Source organism: Ovis aries, chromosome 8, assembly GCF_016772045.2.
Source record: "Ovis aries strain OAR_USU_Benz2616 breed Rambouillet chromosome 8, ARS-UI_Ramb_v3.0, whole genome shotgun sequence".
In the NCBI taxonomy this organism is placed as follows: domain Eukaryota; kingdom Metazoa; phylum Chordata; class Mammalia; order Artiodactyla; family Bovidae; genus Ovis; species Ovis aries.
Window position 1 is genome coordinate 33,362,334 of NC_056061.1, and position 15,382 is coordinate 33,377,715.

The following is a 15,382-nucleotide window of genomic DNA, read 5'->3' on the forward strand; positions in this document are numbered from 1 at the left end:
TCACTTTCATGTGCTGGAGAAGGAAATGGCAACCCACTCTAGTATTCTTGCCTGGAGAATCCTAGGGACAGCAGAGCCTGGTGGGCTGCCATCTGTGGGGTCGCACAGAGTCGGACACTACTGAAGCAACTTAGCAGCAGCAGCAGCAGCAGCAGCAACAGTCTATATTTATCTAAATTTGAAAAGATTTTCTCACAACTAATAATACCTGCCTTTCTTTTGGTATTTTCTGATAAGTGAGAGGTAAAACTAATCTTGTTAGCTTTATATTCAGAAACCATAAACTAATTTAAATTTCATTCTAAACTTTTACTATGAGTGCTTATGTTATAAAAATACATATGCTTGGTTACTATAATAACACCACAAATAGCACTTCTTCAAAAAATATGTCCTTTTTTTTTAATCTGTTAGGTGATAGACTGAATGTAATTAGTCCAGGGCTGAGATGAGAAGTCACTGGTGCCAAGGACCCAGGTTTTTATAAATTGTTTGCTATATGATCCTTAGTGTAATGCCTCCATTCAGCCAGTAAATAGGGTAAAGAAAAGAGAACTCTCCCTCTTAAACGCATGACCTGAAAATCACAGGTGCATTTTCTCAAATCCCACTGACTCTCTTTGGCCGCATGATACTGTTAGACTTAGCACAGGCTGATAATTCAGTCTCTACCAAGCATCCACAGTCTCATTATTATTTCTATGATCATTTCAGAAGAGAAAGAAAACTAGCAGTATCTGCCTGGGGTTTAGATCCTTTGATATTACCCTACAACCCCTGGGTAGACACTTCTATTTTGTTTTTGTTTCCACTCATTATTTCCTTTATTTATTTTACTTTGGAAATTTTCTGTTGACCTGTTTTTCAATTCACCAATTTTGTCTTCTTGTATGTCCTATGCACTGATAAAAACTATTCATCTCAATTTTACCACCTTCTATAGTTTCAGTCTTGCTGCTGAAATTCTGTGGTGACTATTCTTGCATGTTGTCCTTTGCACTATGTCCTTTAATATGTTAATGGCAATTAAATCTTTGATAGGTCCAGTATCTAAATCATCTCACCGTCCATTTCTGTTGTCTGCTTTATCACTTGACAAATATTCATTTTATTCCTCTACTTTATTTTGTATATGTGTGTGTGATATTATTTTTTTTTACCAAGTTCTGGAATTATGTGTAAAAGAACAGTAGAATTTTCAGTAAAAGAACAAAAGACTGAAGCAAATAATACCTATGGCTAGAAAAGCGTATGCCTCTTCTTTTGTTGGGTTACTATAGCGGAGAGTTGAGTCAAACTAGAGAGTACTTGATCTGAGTTTGACTACTATGCCTTCAGTGCTTCACAGGCTTCAAATTCCCCAATAGTGGGATGCTGCTATATTTTGTTGAGTGTGGAGCCTAGGGTGTTGGGAAGATTTTTATACATTCTGATTCCATGCTAAGCTTTCAACAGACTGCACAACTGAACAATGGAAGGAATCATTTCCATGCTATTTCCCTTCTGTAATGGTACTGCTTATTACTCGGTATGAGGCATGTAATACAAACAAGGGTTACCTCTTAAGATTTTTTGATTCAGATGTAGTCTTAGATGAGTCTTTTCAACCTGAGTTATAATAATTAGTCTTTCTCAAAAGTTCCTGTTCTCTTCCATGAGAGTCACATTCTGTCTTATATGTGTGAGATTCTCAATTTGGAGAGATTCTCCTACCTTTCCAGCAACAGAAGCAGACCTTTAAAACTGGGCAAACAAATGTGCTTCTGTATCTCCATGAGAAGAAGTGTGCCTTGACCTGGGACTAGTGGCAGATGATTTTCTTGCTTTTGTCCAGTAGATTCTTGGAGCTTGTTCCTTGAGGTAAGGCTTAAGATACAAGGGAAGGTTTCCTAATCTTTTCCTAGGGTAAGAAAATTTTTGCTTCTACCATTTGCCTTTGTTGGAAGAAGCCAGGTTTCCTGTCCTTTATGCATTGACTTACAGCTTTTGATTCACATAAGAAAAAGTTCAAGAAGTGAGTGTGTATTCATGCCTGTGCACCATGAAGGGAAAATTCTTTTGGGTCTCCTGCTTTGCCCCCAAACTCTCATGAACACAAGATGGAGGCTCATTGTGAAGAATAGGGTGGTTACAGAGTCATCTTGTCCCAGGTATTCTAAACTTTCACCCTGATCATCTCTTGATCTTTAAGAACACTTTAGTGTCTCGGTTGTTTTCTTCTACTTTCTCCCACTTTATTCTTATACTGGTCACTTCTTACTCTTGTACTCTGTGAAGGTAAAAAAGTTTGTGTGTCCCTTCCGTCCTTAAAAGGCTTTTTTATCCTTTAGAATTTTCTTCACCCTTCACCTCAGTTCTCAGATGGGCTTAAAATGTTATGATTTTGTAGTTTTCTTCTTCTTCTTTTTTTTTTTTTTTTTACTTTTGTTGTTAGGGTAGAAGTGATGGTCTCTTGTGGATTTATACATCCTAAGTTGAATAAGAACCTGTCCTTGGGTTTAAATAGCATATGTTCAGTATTATCTTTTGCTAAAATGGTTTCTTGACATTCATAGCCTTAGGGTTTACAGTACCAACTCTATGCAGTTCATTGCAATACACATTCAGTAATTTTCAATTGGAACCTTAGTGTTAAAATTGTCTTACTTGTGTAGTAAACCTAGCCCATTTTTAGTGTGTGAACCTAGCTGAACCTCTCAATATATGCATCTCAACCAGTTCTCCACTGTTTGTCCCATATGTAATTTACTGCACTTACAAGGGTGGGGTGGAGTTTTTTTGTAATGTTGGAAATTATATGCTCCAGTGATATGCATACATTTATTTGTAAAGCTCATGAATATTAACAAATGTCAAATATCTGTTCTGTTCTATTTAGAATATACAATAGACTCGTCAGTTATGTCTGGATAGCTTTCAGATATTCTATCTGATTCCTAAATTCATGAAAACAGACATTTAATATAGGCAAATGGTTTCCTTTTAATCATACTTGGGATGAAAGTCACATATTTCATATGTCAAACAAAAGTTAACCCCATGCCAGTTTAAACTAAGAAAGTTCTTTTTATCACTACAATAGAATTATTGTGGTGTACAATGCTGGATACAAATGTATGGAGAATGAGTCCATGTCCTATTTAAGTGACTTTCTTAAACAGTTTTCTAACACACAGGATTCAGATTTACACTTGAAATAATACTAGATTAATCTGTGTCATGAATAATCACCACCAGTAGAATATCCTTGAAATAGTAAATATTAAATTTGTAAAGAACAAAGACATAAGTGATGGCAAAGCCTAATCATTATTGGGTTTTAGGCTAGAAGCGATATTTAAATATGGATCCTAGTTTAAGATATTAACATCTTACAAGATAAATGTAAGCTCTTCTTTTTCTACTTTCCAAACTACTAAAATGCAGTTTACTTGAAGTTTAATAAATATATTTAGTTGTACTTAATAAATATCTTACAGAAGAGATAAAATCAAGTTAATGATGTGTGTCCAGCAGAAATAGTCTTCTTATCAAACTGTTGGGGCCATCTCTTCTCTGTAAGGAACCAATCTTCACAAGCTGTGAGAACCACCCATTTGACACATTATTTTACTTGTAATTAAAACATAAACATCTACTTGGCCATGCTGTCTTTTAATAAATTGTGATCAGCTTTCATATTTATTTCCAGAGTGGTAGTTTGTGTATTATGATTAAGATTCAATTTGATCCCCAATACTCTGTGTCATTACTTTGTGACAACAAGTGTGACATCATTTGTATTGCTTTTCCTTATGCTAATTTTTAAAAAACCTGTCAATATAATGGCATTCAAATACTGAGATGCATTTGAAAATCAGTTCTCATTTACTCTAGTCATTTCATATTCATTATCATAATGTTAATCTTGATGTTTTTGTGTTATTTAAATATAGTTTTGTTGTAAGATCCTATAAGATCTTCTATTTCTTGTTTGGATTTTGTCAAGTGTATCTTCCTTAGTGAGCGTCCCTGGTGGTGCATGATAAAGAATCTGTCTGCGATGCAGGAGACCCGGGTTCGATCCCTGGGTGGGGAAGATCCCCTGGAGAAAGAATGGCAAGGATTGGACAGCATTCCAGTTCCTTTGATATTTTTGACAAAGGGATATTTGCAAAGTGAAACCAACTGTGCAGAGAAGAGCAAATCTACCCAATGGCAGTTTAATTTTGATGCCCTTGATCTGGTTCCAGTTCAGGGGTTACATTTTGAGTATGTATTTTTCTCTTAATTCTTCAGCTTTCCTTCTCTTTAACTTGGATAAGGTCAATTAGATCCAGAGAAGAATTTCCACATCTAATATGAAAATGCAAATGATTGGCTTGCTGTTCTTGTGAAAAATACCAGAAACTGCATGTGTATTATCTTACCTTGTAGAAAAAAGCCAATTTGATAATTACAAGCTGCTTTCTGCAGCTGTGAATGCCCCCTTTGAACCAATAAAAAACATCAGGAGGCCCAATCATGAACATTCTTTGAAAATTCTATTTACAAAATGTATGCCTTAACAAACTACCTCACAGCTTCCTGAGAATTAAAGTCAGACCTGGTAAGAAACAGTTTCCTAAATGGGCTTTGCTCACATAGGGTCTCTTGTACTCAACTCCCAACAGAGAAGAATTGGCAGGTTTTCTTGACAGTTCTATAAACAGTCTAGCCAGTGTAATCATCCAAAACTAAAGTCTCAATGGGTTTTATAATAACTATTTAAATGATACTATACCTTAAAGTAATACCTACAGTTTGTTTGCAAAATTTTCACAGATGTAACTCCAACTCACTTGAAACTTATTTTTGTTGCTTCTGTTAGTTGTCTATTCTTAATTGTTTATCCTCCCAAAATATTGTAAGCTTTTTAAGAGCAGAATAAAGCCCCATTTCCCCCATAAGTCTTAATACTTAGTTAACTCTTCATACATAATAATTGGTCGAATATTCAAATATATCAATATAAGAAAAAAATTGAGCTAAAATTGCACGACTTAACATTTAAAATCAAGTCCTCATTTCTCCTTTTAACAGGAGTAAACTCCAGGAGTTGGCAATGGACAGGGAGGCCTGGCCTGCTGCAGTCCATGGGGTCGCAAAGAGTCAGGTACAGCTGAACAACTGAACTGAACTGAAAGCAGAAGCTCTGATGAAGTGAGCTTTAACCCTACCACAAGTGAAAATTTCACTTATTTTTATATTTTTTAGAATCTGTGAGTGTGAAATCTTCCAATAAAATAGACTACGCATTTACATTGTTATACATCATTTTTCTTAGTAAAATTAATATAACACAAAAATATATCAAATTCAGGTATAAAATTTAGCCAAATTGTATACCTTGAAAAAAATCTTGTTGTTTCTGAAGTAAAGGTCAGCATTATGAGATATGTAGAAAAGATGCAATGGATTCTAGAACATTGTAATGACTCCAGCAAAACCACAGCTAAATAATCTGATAGTTTTTCTTGAGGACTCCTTGTAATGGAGGGTACATTTTCTCTCTTTGCAGCTTAAGTTTAATGAGACTGAAATATATTTAAGAACACTGATGAATTTATTTTACCAGTTTAGCATGTATGGACCCTATTTCACAGTCTAAATCTTTCCAGGAATATCCAAAATTGCCCTATTCCTATAGATTCATCTCAGATCCTATGCAATATAGGAGGCTGAGAAAATTGTTAAGCAAAAAAATAGCAGAAGAATATGCAGTCTTTAGGAAGTTGCAAGGTGATTCTTCCTGTCCAAAAAAAAACAACAAAAAACAAAAAACCAAGAAAAGACTTAAATCTAGGTATCATCTGTGTATCCAATGCTTGTGGTAGGGTTAAAGCTCACTTCATCAGAGCTTCTGCTTTCAGTTCAGATGCTCAGTTGTATCTGACTCTTTGCGACCCCATGGACTGCAGCATGCCAGGCCTCCCTGATCATCACCATCTCCTGGAGTTTACTCAAACTCATGTCCATTGAGCCAGTGATGCCATCCAACCATCCAACCATCTCCTCCTGCCTTCAATCGTTTCAGCATCAGAGTCTTTCCCAGGTGGCCAAAGTACTGGAGTTTCAACTTCAGCATCAGTCCTTCCAATGTACATTCAGGACTGATTTCTTTTATGATGGACTGGTTGGATCTCCTTGCAGTCCAAGGGACACTCAAGAAAAGCATCAATTCTTCGGCGCTCAGCTTTCTTTATACTCCAAGTCTCAAATCCATATATGACTACTGGAAAAACCATAGCCTTGACTAGATGGATCTTTGTTGGCAAAGTAATGTCTCTGCTTTTCAATATGCTGTTAAGCTGAAACTCCAGTACTTTGGCTACCTCATGCGAAGAGTTGACTCACTGGGAAAGACTCTGATGCTGGGAGGGATTGGGGGCAGGCGAAGAAGTGGAGGACAGATGAGATGGCTGGATGACATCATGGACTCAATGGACGTGAGTCTGAGTGAACTCTGGGAGTTGGTGATGGACAGGGAGGCCTGGTGTGCTGCGATTCATGGGGTCGCAAAGAGTCGGACACGACTGAGCTACTGAACTGAACTGAACTGAACTGAACTAGGTTGGTCAAAGATTTTCTTCCAAAGAGTGAGAGTCCTTTAATGTCACGGCTGCAGTCACCATCTGCAGTGGTTTTGGAGCCCAGAAAACAAAGTCTGCCACTATTTCCCCATATATTTCCCATGAAATGATGGAACCAGATGCCATGATGTTAATTTTCTGAATGTTGAGCTTTAAGCCAACTTTTTCACTCTCCTCTTTCACTTTCATCAAGAGGCTTTTTAGTTCTTCATCACTTTCTGCCATAAGGGTGGTGTCATCTGCGTCTCTGCCATTATTGATATTTCTCCTGGCAATCTTGATTTCAGCTTGTGCTTCATCCAGTCCAACATTTCTCATGATGTACTCTGCATATAGGTTAAATAAGCAGGGTGACAATATGCAGCCTTGATGCACTCCTTTTGCTATTTGGAATGAGATGTTCCATGTCCAGTTCTAACTGTTGCTTCCTGACCTGCATACAGATTTCTCAGGAGGCAGTTCAGTTGGTCTGGTATTCCCCCCTCTTGAAGAATTTTCCAGAGTTTGTGATGATCCACACAGTCCAAGACTTTGGCATAGTCAATAAAGCAGAAGTAGATATTTTTCTGGAACTCTCTTGCTGTTTTGATGATCCAGCAGATGTTGGCAATTTGATCTCTGGTTCCTCTGCCTTTTCTAAATCTACCTTGAACTTCTGGAAGTTCACGATTCATGTACTATTGAAGCCTAGCTTAGAGAATTTTTAGCATTACTTTACTAGCATGTGAGACAAGTGCAAATGTCTAGTAGTTTGAGTATTCTTTGGCGTTGCCTTTCTTTGGGATTGGAATGAAAACTGACATTTTCCAGTCCTGTGGCCACTGCTGAGTTTTCCAAATTTGCTGGTATATTGAGTGCAACACTTTCACAGCATCATCTTTTGGATTTGAAATAGCTCAATGGGAATTCCATCACCTCCACTAGCTTTGCTCATAGGGATGCTTCCTAAGGCCCACTTGACTTCGCATTCCAGAACGGCTGGCTCTAGGTTGGTGATCACACCATTGTGATTATCTGGACTTTTGCTTAGTAGGGCTCAAAGATACTCACCCCTGGCCTGCTCTATTCATTCTCAATTGTGGGCTCTATGTGATCATTACTTCATACTGATCTATCACAACTGTGATCTCCTTCAGTGATAAGTTCTCTAGATAGTAATTGCAGAAAATGCTTAATGTTTGCAGCTAAAAGCTTTCAAAGTTTATATCCAGAATTGAGTATCTGACCTTTTCCCCACTTGACTTTTCAAAAGAAATAACCTTTAGGTAAAATCATGTTTCTAATATTTACTGCATTTTCTTCTTTTGTGTTACTTTACCCCCTCCTCCCCTTTTTTTGAGTCAAGGAAGAAAAATTAAGGAAAAATTAAGGAAAAAAATACTCTTAAATGTAAGAGTATTTGATTGTATTACATTATGTCATTTCCTGTGTACATTATCAAAGTCCCATGACTTTGGTAGCTCAGAGTCATGATTTATAAATTAAGCTTCATTCTTCATAAGATGGGGTTTATATTAGTGCATAATTACATGGAGTCTCTATATTCCTCTTCTTTTTCTTTTCATGTATCATTCTTTATTTTTTCTATCCTGCCAACAGATTATAAATGGGTAGAAATTATTCATGTATTGTTTTTCTTTTATATATTCTATAGCTGAGGACTTTGTAAGCTATCAAGATGTACTTTATTGTTTAGCTGAAATAAGTATGGGTCTATTTGAAAAAGTTTCTATTTAATCTAAGGAAATTACTGATGGAAAAAACAAATGGTGGATGATGTGGAACGTGTCCTACCAACCTGCATAATCCATTTATGTAATGATGGCAGATTTGTTCCTGGTGGTACCCTCTGCTTCTATTGTTCTATAATTATGGATATTCAAATAAGAACAGTGCAATAATGATTGCTTTGAGCACGCTAAGATATTTGTATCTTAAGAGCAGGGCACCTACCTCTCTAACTGCATTTCATGCTAATCTTTCCCTAGATCAGTAATTAGCAAACTTTTCTGTAAATGGCCAAATAGCTAATGATTTTAAGTTTTGCAAGTCATATAGTCTCTGTTGCAACTACTCAAGTAGTCTTTTTTAATGGTATCTTACATTTATTGAAAATAGGAAGTAAAATTTGTCCAGGTAGTGTTGAGGAGTTGGGTAGAGTACAGGAGTTCTTCTGTTGACCAGCAGATGCAGGACTGAGAAAATACTCCAAATTCTGAAGAGATCTAGCATCTGGAAAAAATGAATCAATTCAATGGTGAGATAATTTGGCTGCAAGGCACCCCTGGGACCTGGCAGTCATCTGGAGGAGTATAAAATGTCTCTGGGGGTAGGAAGGGGGAATGGGCTTCAGAGAAGGCGAAAGGCTGTCCCCTTGGCAATGATTCTGAGCTGTCTGAATCACTGTTCAGGGACTGTGGCATGCTAGGTACCTCCTAAGTGAGCTCAGATCACTAAGCTTAGGTCACTAAACTCGATTCATTGTGGTTTCTTTGTGGGATGTAGTAGAGGATGATGGCAACAACATCTAACATCTGCAGACAGATTCAGGTATGCTAGTCTTTTCTATTGGCATTTCTCTGCTTTGTAATGTCAAAGAAACATACTGCTGCCGCTGCTAAGTTGCTTCAGTCATGTCCGACTCTGTGTGACCCCAGAGACGGCAGCCCACCAGGGATTCTCCAGGCAAGAACACTGGAGTGGGTTGCCATTTCCTTCTCCAATGCATGGAAGTGAAAAGTGAAAGTGAAATCGCTCAGTCGTGTCCGTCTCTTAGTGACCCCATGGACTGCACCTACCAGGCTCCTCTGTCCATGGGATTTTCCAGGCAAGAGTACTGGAGTGGGGTGCCATTGCCTTCTCTGGTCAAAGAACCATAGAAAGTAGTAAACAAACATGCGCGTCTGTGTCCTAATAAAACCATCTAAAAAGCATAAATGAGAGTTAGCCTGAGGGTCATCATTTGCCAACTTTGCTCTAGGTAATTACACACTGAACAGGGAAAGTTCCAGGCTTCCCTGGTGGCCCAGACAGTAAAAAATCTACCTGCCAATGCGGGAGGCCTGGGTTCGATCCTTGGGTCAGGAAGATCCCCTGGAGAAGGAAATGGCAACCCACTCCAGTATTCTTGACTGGGGAATTCCATTACCAGTGGAGCCTGGCAAGCTACAGTCCTTGGGGCTGCAAAGAGTTGGACATGGGAACGACTAACACAACACAAGGAAAATGGCCTCCCTACTTCTGGTGCTGCTCCACCACTGTGGACATTCTTGTCCCTGCTTTTCCACACTCTTGACTTCTTTTCTTCCTTCTGATCTACACTTAAACGAAACGAGGCTCAAAGATAGGGTGACATTCTGATCTACCTACAAAAACCCTGATTTATATCTGTAGTCCTGGTGTAATTACTGATGTGAAACCTGTCACTTTGAAATGTGATGTGGTTGGAAAGATAAATTACTGGTCAAAATTATGAGTCACCCTATTCATAAAAGACTTCTCTGACCATTCTACGTAAACTAGGAAACTAGCAGATCTCCACTATTTATGTGAGAAACACTAGAATTTGCATTTTTGGTGCTTTGTTTTTATCATTTACTGTGTGCCTCTCCCTAGTGGAATAAAAGACTGTATGGGAACAGAGTCACATCTGCTCCATTCATGTTGCATTTCCACTCCAAAGGTGCTACTTGCAAAATATAGTGCACCCAAAAAAGTTGAATGAGTAAATATATAAATATTTGTTAAATGATTTCAATCTGAGCATGGTGAAATTCTCATTATTATACATTATCCACAATGACATTTTTTTCCTAACATATATAGCTTAATATTAGAGATTTTTTTCATCCTTAATAGAGAGTTGGAGATAGGCTTCCGAACTAGTTGGCTTGACAGGAGAAGGATCCAGATTTTTGCATGATGGATCCTCCTCCACCTCCTTCCATGGATTTCTGGGCAAAGGTGTTCTATACATCTCTATACAATGACCTATCTGGATAGTCAGAAGATGGCAGTGTTTTTCAAATGATCCTAGTTTAATCTCACTGGTCTTCCCTTTCTCCAAGAAAATTGAATCTGTCGTTGGGTTGAGAATGTTTTAAAAATCCCCAGTATCTGCAACACTTTTTCCTTAGCACGTACTGCTTTTTAATGTAAAGGAATATGATTTTTCACTATTTCCAGGATGGTTGGTGGAAATCCCATTGGATCAATCTTGTTACATGGATGTTGTGATATTCACTAGGAGGAAAGGGTTATGTTTGTTTGTTTGTTTAGCTTAAAGTATTTGGGAAGCTGATATAATCCAAATTGTTTCCATGATGTCCAAATGACAAACCAAACCTAAAGTTATATAATTATGAACATAAAAAAACCAAAACATGGAATGCAAAGAATTTACTTATAGGTAGTATTTTACACTGGAGACTTCCCTGATGGCTCAGAGGGTTTCTCATTATATCAAAGATTATCAACATGAACCAAAACACATGATTGTGGCTTCCTATCAGTTCTAAGTTATATCCATAGAGATAAGTGACTAAGGACAAGTAAAATGGAGGGAAAGATGGTTTGATTATTAAGTGGTTGCTGTAGGTGTGTCACAGATACAGCAAACACAAAAAGGGACCAATACATGTTGTGTCTACATTAGCCTAATGAACTACAGAGAGATTTTAAGAAATGAAGATTGTAAATTCCAGGAAGCAGTCCAGTTAAACTAGTAGAGATTTAAGCAATGAGGTCACGGTATACAACCCTAATTCTGTGTCTTGTCAACTATTGTGCCACACACCAGCCTTCTCTCGGCCAAAGTCATATGCTTTAATAACTTACATGCGTATAGTGCTTTTAAACCCTTTCATATCTGTTTCAGCCATCTGATCCTCACAACAACCTGTGAGGTAAGCAGGTTTAGCAGCTGAGAAAGCTGATGTAGAGAGGTAAACTAAAGTGTCTCCTATCAGTGACAAAGCCAGGGCTAGCTAGCTCTGTGCACTTGGCTGCATCCTTCTTCTACTGGGCCACCCCTTGCATTTCTAAAAGGTCTTTCCACTAGTGGGGATGCCTGGGAGCAGCCACTAGCACACAGGTTCCTACCACTCCACACATTAACTGTCCATCCACTCTGTTTTGTCTGAGGACACAGAAAAGGAGCCAGGGTATCAGGAGGCGTTGGTTGGACCCAGACTCTGCCAGTGTAGGAAATACACCCTCGCATGATCGGCTCCTAACTTTTGGTGTTTGAAATTAACCTCTGAAGCAACTTTTCAAGTCCCAGCTGGAAAGCCCCGGTTGCCTCTTCCACTGCTGTGGCCAAACATCTGACCACGACCACTGCACCCTTTAGGAGCTCACTGGCAATGTCCTGCTGACTGCTGGCCTCCTTGCCAATGGCAATCAGCTGGTCCAATTTTTATTGCTCCTGCTTTGAAAATTCTCATGTCAACCTCCTGTTTTCTGCCAGCTCAGCTGCAATAGTCCTGGCCACTGACCACCTTCTTCACTGGGGCCACTTGGGAGGGGGCTCACTGGTCAAAGGCCTATCCTCACCAGAAACAAAAGGAGCCCTGGAGGAGGAGGCTGGAGGCTGCTGTCTGGAGGCCAACTCATGAGTGTTTCAGCTGGAGCTGGAGCAGGAGATGGGCTCATCAGACAGAGCCAGTCTGGTCACAGGGCTGCTCTGACAAGGGGCAGCTACACCACTGTAAAGGTGGTGGGAGCCGCTGTAGCTGGGGGTCCCTTGAGAGCACCCTGCACCCAAGGAGTTATCCCTGGAGTCCTCTAGGTCACTGGTTTCTGGCATCTGGTCACTGACCCTCAGATGACAATCCTCATCTGATTGCTTCACTGTTTTCAAAATAGGCTGATGCTCTGCTCCCTGAGTCCTTTTTGCTCCCAGAATGCTGGTTCCCTCCTCCCCCGTGGTGTCAGGGGATGCTAAATTCAGGTCACTGTTCTTGGCCCAAGCAGCGTCCTCCATTAACTTGTCTGGATCTGTCACTATCTGATTTCAGAGAAGCTGATTCAACACATCATAAAAGGGACAGTGTGGTGAGTTACCCATACTTGTGTGGGCCACATAAGTTTTAAATATAAGTTCTTCAGGACTTTGAATAGCAAGGGGATAAGAAAGCGTTCCTCAGTGATCAATGCAAAGAAATAGAGGAAAACAATAGAATGGGAAAGACTAGAGATCTCTTCAAGAAAAGTAGAGATACCAAGATAATATTTCACGGAAAAATGGGCACAATAAAGGAGAGAAATGGAACAGACCTAATAGAAGCAGAAGATATTAAGAAGAGGTGGTAAGAATACACAGAAGAGCTATACGAAAAAAAAGGTCATCATGACCCAGATAACCATGATGGTGGGATCACTGGACTAGAGCCAGACATCCTGGAATACAAAGACAAGTGGGCCCTAGGAAGCATCACTATGAACAAAGCTAGTGGAGATGATGGAATTCCAGTTGAGCTATTTCAAACCCTAATAGATACTGTGAAAGTGTTGCACTCAATATGCCAGCAAATGTGGAAAACTTAGCAGTGGCCACAGGACTGGAAAAGGTCAGTTTTCATTCCAATCCCAAAGAATGGCAATAACAAAGAATGTTCAAACTACCACACAATTACACTCATCTCACACTAGCAAAGTAAAGCTCAAATTCTCCACTACAAGCTACAACAGTACATGAACCGTGAACTTCCAGGTGCTCAAGGTGGATTTAGGAAAGGCAAAGGAACAAGAGATCAGATTTACAACATCTGCTGGATCATTGGAAAAGCAAGAGAATTCCAGAAAAACATCTACTTCTACTTTATTGACTATGCCAGAGCCTTTGACTGTGTGGATCACAACAAACTGTGGAAAATTCTTCAAGAGATGGGAATACCAGACCACCTGACTTGCCTACTGAGAAATCTGTATGCAGGTCAAGCAACAATTAAAACTGGACATGGAGCAACACACTGGTTCCAAATAAGGAAAGGAGGATGTCAAGGCTGTATATTGTCACCCTGCATATTTAACTCATATGCAGAGTACATCATGAGAAATGCTTGGCTGAATGAAGCACCAGCTGGAATCAAGATTTCCAGGAGAAATATCAATAGTCTTAGATATGCAGATGATAGCACCCTTATGGCAGAAAGCAAAGAACTAAAAAGCCTCTTGATGAAAGTGAAAGAAGAGGGAGAAAAAGTTGGCTTAAAACTCAACATTCAGAAAACTAAGATCACAGCATTTGGTCTCATCACTTTATGGCAAATAGATGGGAAAATAATGGAAACAGTGACAGATTTTATTTTGGGGGGCTCCAAAATCACTGCAAATGGTGACTGCAGCCATGAAATTAAAAGACTCTCACTCTTTGGAAGAAAATCTTTGACCAACCTAGACAGCATATTAAAAAGCAAAGATATTACTTTGCCAACAAAGGTCCATCTAGTCAAAGCTATGGTTTTCCCAGTAGTCAAGTATGGATATGAGAGTTGGACTATAAAGAAAGCTGAGTGCCAAAGAATTGATGCTTTCGAACTGTGGTGTTGGAGAAGACTCTTGAGAGTTCCTTGGACTGCAAGGCCATCCAACTAGTCCATCAAAAAGGAAATCAGTCCTAAATATTCATTGGAAGAACTGATGCCAAAGCTGAATCTCCAATACTTTGGCCACCTGATGCGAAGACTTGACTCATTTGAAAAGACCCTGATGCTGGGAAGATTGAAGGCAGAAGGAGAAAGGGACAATAGAGGATGAGGCGGTTGGATAGCATCACCGACTTAATGGACATGAATTTGAGTAAGCTCCAGGAGTTGGTGATGGACAGGGAAGCCTGGTATGTTGCAGTTAATGGGGTCACCAAGAGTCGGACAAGACTGAGCAACTGAACTGAACTGACTTTGAACTTGCAGCTGCACTGCAGCATGGTGTGGCAGAAGTCTTCCTGCTACATCCACTTGGACACGGCCTGAGAGACATCTGTGTTGTGATGCACGGTCTGCAGGCGCTGAACGTACTCCGCCTTGCCTAGTGTGGAGAGAAGCCTCCATATCTCCTGTCTGTACCACCAGATGCCTGCATGTCTATTGGAAGTCGCCATGGCAGGCTGGGAAGAGAGGCTAGCTGGAGGAGGCTCCCGGGCAGGAGAGTGCAGAGCTGAAGGTGTGAGGAATTTCTGGGTGCTCCAGTCTATCTCCACAAGCCAGCCACTTCTTCCCTCTCTGGTGCTAATTGCTGAGAAGCCAGGTCTGAGGACTGCATTTCTGGCTGGAAGGCCACAGGGGAATGCAAGTTACAGGAACAGTGTAAAGATAATTGTGGCAGTAAGTTAGGCGGAGCTACCTGTAAGTAGGTTGCAAAGAGGCAGGACGCCAGGGCTGAGAAAAGCCCAACTTTGGGAGATCACTTAGGATGGGGACTGGGCCAAGGGCTACAAAGGGCCTTACTGGCTTGGTAACAAGGAGACTGGCTTCTTCACAAAAAGCAGGATGCTTCCAAGGCTGAGACCTGGAAACACTGTGTAATTTCTGCCAAGGATCTGCTTGACTTTCATTACTGAGTTTGAAATATTCCTTATTCTACTTTGTTTTGCTGCCAGTCCAACAACCTCTTCATATTTTGAGTAAGCAACAACAGCTGGAGTAACTCTGTCGCCTGCATCACTTGCAACCACGCCAGCCCAGCTACCGTTATGGATGGCCACACAAGCTGATGTGCAGCTCAGGTGAATCCCAGTGGCCGCTGTGAGGCAGCAGAGAAGCCAGCAGCAC

General features: G+C 39.9%; 1 pseudogene; it reads right to left on the minus strand.

Moving 5' to 3' along the window:
- Positions 1-11,841: 11,841 nt before the first annotated feature.
- On the minus strand, positions 11,842-14,712 carry LOC121820231 (myb/SANT-like DNA-binding domain-containing protein 7; annotated as a pseudogene).
- Between the last annotated feature and the right edge of the window lie 670 nt (positions 14,713-15,382).